Genomic DNA, 6,285 nt, shown 5'->3' with positions numbered 1-6,285 from the left:
ATTTCCTATATCCAAATATTTTACAGCTGTACCCAAAAAGAAAAAAAAGAAAGAAAGAAACAGACAAACAAACAAACCCCCCACATATGCTTGGTTAAGGGCTAACGTTACCCGAGCAGCCAAAAATAAAATAAAATATCCAAATTATTAGCATTAATTTAATACAATTATAACTTCAATAGTCACTTTGTCATTGACGATGATTGCTTGAGCACAGGGGTGAGTACCCCAAGGGCTGGTGGAAGCTATTGCTGCAGACCAGTGTCTCCTCCTCTCTGCACTGTCAGCTCCCACTTGTGCATCACCCCATATATACTGTGTGTGTATTTTAAAAATATTTCTCACCACACAAATTTTCTCTACTAAGCAAATAACAGGAAAGAAAAACAACAAAAGCTAAACAAGCCAATCACTCTCTCTTTGGGATATGATTATTTCCCTTGGGCATGAAATATTCAACAACAACATAAGGAAAAGATTTTTTTTGTATTCTCCGTAAGCACACAAGCTGAGTTTATGGGTCAGATTTAACTGAACATTTATGTGCCTACTTCCAGGCATCGTCATCTGATGTTTCACTGCTACTGGTTTCTGTGTCTGAATCCTCAAACTCTGCTTTGCACGTGCTTCTCCAAGGGGAGAACATGCTAGAAGTGTGGCTTTGCAAGAAGCCATTCTTCCCAAAGCCATTTCTTCTCAGCTGTTCTGTCTTCATATGGAACTCTTTAAGCTCATCCTCTGTGAGGGGAAGGTAATTCTCATCATTTTCAGGATACTCCTGCCATCCCATTGCTTTCAATAACCTGTGCTCTGCCTCCAGTGAGTGTGAGAGGACCTCCCCTTCCTCCTCTGCAGGGAGAGGGAGACCTTTCTGATGACAGCCTTCCTCTCCATTTTCCTTTGGTTCAGGTGTGCTGTTGTCCTCCAAATCCTCCAGCTTGTCACAGTCTCTGTTCTCTGAGAAGTCTCCATTCTGGTTATCCTTCAGAGTCTTCAGAAACTTGCTTTTCCTATAGGTGGTTCGGCGGGTCAACTTGGTCAGACAAGAGGAGCTGATCTCAATGGGAGGAGTGGTGCTGGAGGGACTCTCTTTGGGAGAACTTAAAACTGCACCACCAGCCAGTACTACTGGTTTGGTAACAGAGATTGGACGGGTAAAAGCAGACTCCCGGCTAGAGGAAAGGGATCTTGATTTGTGTTCCACTCTGTTAGCTCTCCATGCACTGGGCTTGGAAGGAGGTGGTGCAGGCTTAGGAACCAGGTTCTTATAGACACTTGGAACCATGTTGGATGATTTGTTCCCATTTGCATAGTGAGATCCTGGTGAGGTGAATGCAGCAGAGAAGGCAGCAGCAGGATCTTCTTTGGAAACTTTTTTGATAGCTAGCATTTTGGAGGGATGTTTGGCACCAGGTGGGTTTTCCCACACTCCAGAAGGGGTCCCAATAGGTCTGCATGGCTGATTCTGTTTGCCAGCTTCTGGATTCAAGGAAGGGAAGTCTTCCTCTTCAAACTGCAACTTTTCCACCTTGTCTTCTTTCCTTTCTTCCATAATCTCTGCAGGTGGCTTTTCCTGAAAGGCACAGCCTTTCCTGGAGTGAAAGTTGCCATTCCAGTGGCGATGGTTTCCTGCGCCACCCCCACTACGCTGGTTCATGCCATTATGACCATGGGAAGAGCCATGCCAACCAGATAGGTTTCCTGTGATTCCAGCATATGTTCCCTTAGAGACACCCGAGTCCACAGAATCATGGCGAAACAGGGAGGGTTGGTGCCAGGAAACTCCTGTAGTTTGTAGAAGTCTATTGTTAAAAAAGCCATCAGAGGAATTATGTTGATGACGGCTTACTCCAAATCTACCATCTCCTCGGGGTAGGTGCTCTCCGTGATTTTCAAAGGTGGCTGTAGGTGACTTACCTGCCTGTGGTGTTGAAAAATTTAGCCAAGCAGGAACAAAGTCATGCTGCGCCATTGAGGTCCAGTGCCTCTTTTCAGCAAGGTGAGGCATCAACCTCATGGCCAGGATCCCAGAGCGTAACCTCTGTGGTGTTGGGGTTATTCCCCAGCAGGTCCAGGGGTTCCCAAAGGTGTGGACGGAGTCGGCGAAGAAGGAATGACACGGAGACAGCGTTCAGTTGATCAGCAGCCTAGCCAGGTTCTTTAGTCAGGTTCTCCAGCCAGGTTCTGTCTTTATTGTCCTGTTACATCTGTATTTATACCAGTTGATTTTAATCCTATCCATTCTATTCCAAAGGTTAGGGCGTTTGTTAATCTAGTTCTGTTGAGTTTAATCCTGTCTAGGTTAATCTTTGTGTTCCATTATAAGGGCTATTCCAAGGTCACTGCTCTACTGATAAGCTAGAAGGAAGTGACTGAAGGAGATTATCCTATCCAGTAAAGGTTATGTCCTCCTAGCCTCACTGCTTGCCTTCCCTGGGACTGTCCTGTGCCGGTGGTTCTCCAGGGGTATAGGCTTTGGTTCTTTCCCTGGTGGGCAGACCCCTGAGGATGTGGGCCCAACAAGTCCCAAATTTATTGCCAACAGTCTTAGTCCAAGTTCTTCATAAGTAGTACATGATATTTCTGTAACACTAGGGGGTTTCACTGATTTATTCTCTTCCTTAGTCCTGTTAATCCTTAACTCCAGGGAAAAAATCCTCTCCTGGGGAAACAACCTTTCTCAGGGAGGTGGTCTTGTTTAAAACACATAACGCTAAGAGGGGGAGCAAACATATTAAGAACAGTATGCCATATACGCCAGGTCCCTTGAAACATATGCTGTGCAGATGTTTCTTCCCTGCTGCGACTGTGTCAAGCAGCAAGAATGGACCGGCTTCCGGCACTGTGGTCCTGTTTCCTGAACTCCTTGAGTCTGCCAGCTGGATTTCCCACGAAGTTCTTGTTAGAAGAGTGCTTAATAAGGCTGACCAGCAGCACACCTTATGATGAAGCACAAAGAAGCCAGGCTCTGTGTGGATCATCGCTCAGTCCCCTCAATTGCTCATCTTAAACTACCTAGTTCCTGACACGGTTTCCAAAAGGGAAAAGGGGGGAGGGGAAGGGGGAAAGGGAAGATGAAAAAAGTATTTGTTATATTTAAAAATGGGGGTAAGGGGAAAGACCTATGTCTATGTTCACCTCATTCAACTTCCTTGAGTGATGGCTCTATGATGTTGTTTAAATAGATAATACATGGATATTTGCACAATGAGTACAAACACTGTTCATAACAAGGGCATAACTAGAAAGACAGGTGGACTTTCAAGGGCAAATAATGTCATCTAAGTGACAGATCAAAAATATGATATTAAAGAGCTATAAAAGGTCTTCTGAGCATTCAACTCCAGTGGCAAAACATCCGCATGAAAAGCCCTTAATTTACAAATCTCATTATTCTTACACAGCTGCTAAAAATAGCGTGCAGATATGTATTTTTTATTTATTTTATTCTTCAAAATCTAAGGATTTAAGAAATCTTGTAAAAAAAAAATCAGACAGGAACTTAATATACTTTTCCCTCCAAAGAATAGCAGCTTTCAAGGCAAATTTCTTGGTATAAAGCTCCCAAATGTATCTTCTATTTCTTTGGTCTTCACTATTTATAAATTCACAGCAAAATTAAAACAAGTAGAAAGATGGGGGTTAAGGAGTAGTCAAGGAGAAAGACAGTTCCAAAGTGAGGTTTCCTTCTCTGCAGTTTTCTGTATTTCACTTGTTTTGCCCTTTCCTGAAGACTGAAATTGAGCTACTGGAAGCTGATGTGAAGAATCTTCTATTGCTTCAGTAGAGAAGTCATTTATTATTTTGGATCCATATCCATCATTATTCAATAATTTAAAAGGCCACAGGAATCTAACATGGGCAGCGGCCAGGCTGTAGCCAGGCACACGACACCGCGGTGTCTGAGGACGCATCCTTGGCTTCCTGATCCCGCAGAGCTGGAGAGCCCACAACCATAACAAAGCTCTTCCCAAAATGGCTGCCTGGCCCACACTTCCAGCCCTGCTTTTAATTATTTTTTTAAGTATATTTTTATTGATTATTAGAGAGAGAGAGAGAGAGAGAGAGAGAAACATCAATGAGAGAGAAACATCAATCAGCTGCCTCCTGCACAACCCCCACTGGGGATCAAGCCCACAACCCAGACCTCTTGGTGCATGGTTCAATGCTCAACCATTGAGCCACACTGGCTGGGCTAATTCTTTTTGGTATATGTGCAGAAGTGCATATATGATAGATCACATATTAATTCTGATTTTATTTTTTTTAAACTATCATACTGTTTTTCATAGTGGCTGTACCATTTTATATTCTCACCAGCAGTATATCAGCATTCCAATTTTACTGTATCTTTATCAATACTTGTTTGTTGTTGTTTTTTAATAGTAGCTACCTTAATGGCCATGCTGAAATTCCAGTTTTGATAAGTGAGTAGGAGATGGAAGGGCTAAGATTAAGCAGGTTATAAAACATTCCCATATACTTGTATGAGACTTCTCTGGGTTGAGCCACACTTATGAACCAGGAGGTTGTGTTTCAATTCCTGGTCAGGGCACATGCCCAGGTTTCGGGCTCCATCCCCACTGTGGGGCATGCAGGAGGCAGCCAATTAATGATTCTCTCTCATCATTAATGTTTCTATCTCTCTCTCTCTCCCTCTCCTTTCCTCTCTGAAATCAATAAAAATATATATTTTTAAAAATAGCACTTACTGGCCATAGCCAGTTTAGCTCAGTGGATAGAGCATCAGCCCTCAGACTGAAGGGTCCCGAGTTCGATTCCAGTCAATGGCATGTACCTCAGTTGCAAGTCTGTGTGGAAGAAAACCAATCCATGTGTCTTTTTCACATTGATGTTTCTCTCTGTGTGTCTCTCCCTCTCCCTTCCACTCTAAAAATCAATGGAAAAATATCCTCTGGTGAGGATTAACAACAACAATTTATTGGTTACCCTTGCTCCAACTGGAGAGGAAGTATACACAAAGCCTGCAAAGGATGGCAAGGGTTTCCCTGCCAAGTACAAGAAGAGAAGAGAGTCAGAGAGAATTTCATGCACAGTACTCCCTACCTGCACCACACACTTGGCATACAAATGTTCCAGATGACCCTGAGATACAGCTGGTGTTTCACTGTTTTGCACAGTTTCACTATGGAATTGCCTGACAGAAGCAGATAAGCCACAGAAGGAAGAGTGGGAGGGATCTCTTCAGGAACTGGGCAATAGAATGGGGGAAACATGTATGGCTAACACTGACCAAAGGTAAAAATTAAAAGGATGAGATTGGAAGTGAAGCCTAGAAAAACTGACTTGCTTCTGCGATTCCCATTGCCAGCCCAAGATAATCACCAACAGAACGTAAAATCAGTTCTTTGGGCTACTGCTCACTTCCCTTTCTCAAGTGCAGATGTCCTTGCTCTTCTTCCCCCAGGGCCTGGGATGGTCTGCTACTCTCTGACTGCCCACAGCCCCCTTCTGCAAGGTTTCACCCACCCGACATTCTCTCCTAGTTAAGCATTCATAAAATATTTATTGGGTCCTGAAAACCATGGATGTCAAACTTGATAACTTGAAGTTGTTAACATTTTAAAAAATAAAATTGTGTTCAAAGCAAAATGAATGTCTCCCATAATGGTATACTAGTACCAAGGACAGGACAATGGAATCGGTCTGCCCCAGGTGCAAGCAATTCATCATAGTCTGTAGAGAATTTAAAAAATTTTAAATAATAAACTGAAATAAATAATAAACTCAAAGGTACACTGCTTTTTATTTTCCCCATGCTCCATCAACTCTAAACAGTGTCAATGATAAAATACTCCTCCCACCCAAAATATCTTTTGTTGGTCCTAGTTCCAAACAATTGCTGTGGGTACTGTTGAATTTTAATAATACGTATATCATCTTCAAATATATAAAGAATATATTATTCTTTAACAAACATTGTATTCAACATGGAAGTCAAATCAAAGAACTCCCATTTCTTCAGAGACTCAGCTGTCTACATTCATTTTGAGAGTAAACTCAGAATGGCTCAGAATCCTTTGAGCTTGCCTAGGGGCAGTTATGTCTCCAACCTTTAGGGAATGGCAGCTTTCAAAGTATAAAACAATGGATTCAAAGCAAACAATAATTGTGAAGAAAAAAAGGTAAACTTCAGATACTTCAATTCTGCCTCTGGATATACTAGAACAGAGTACTGTACATGATAGTATAAAATAGTTTCCCTTCTCTCAAGAAATCATGAATGTAGTGTATGTATTTATATATATATATGCAGCTAAAATA

At 42.2% G+C, this 6,285-nt stretch overlaps 1 pseudogene; it reads right to left on the bottom strand.

Annotated features, from left to right (window-relative positions):
* Positions 1–547: 547 nt before the first annotated feature.
* On the bottom strand, positions 548–1,972 carry LOC139013080 (vasculin-like protein 1 pseudogene; annotated as a pseudogene).
* Positions 1,973–6,285: the final 4,313 nt, after the last annotated feature.

Source organism: Myotis yumanensis, unplaced genomic scaffold, assembly GCF_028538775.1.
Source record: "Myotis yumanensis isolate MYYU_CA2020_CCGP unplaced genomic scaffold, mMyoYum1.0.hap1 SCAF_6, whole genome shotgun sequence".
NCBI lineage: Eukaryota > Metazoa > Chordata > Mammalia > Chiroptera > Vespertilionidae > Myotis > Myotis yumanensis.
This window is presented reverse-complemented; position numbering and strand designations above follow the sequence as displayed.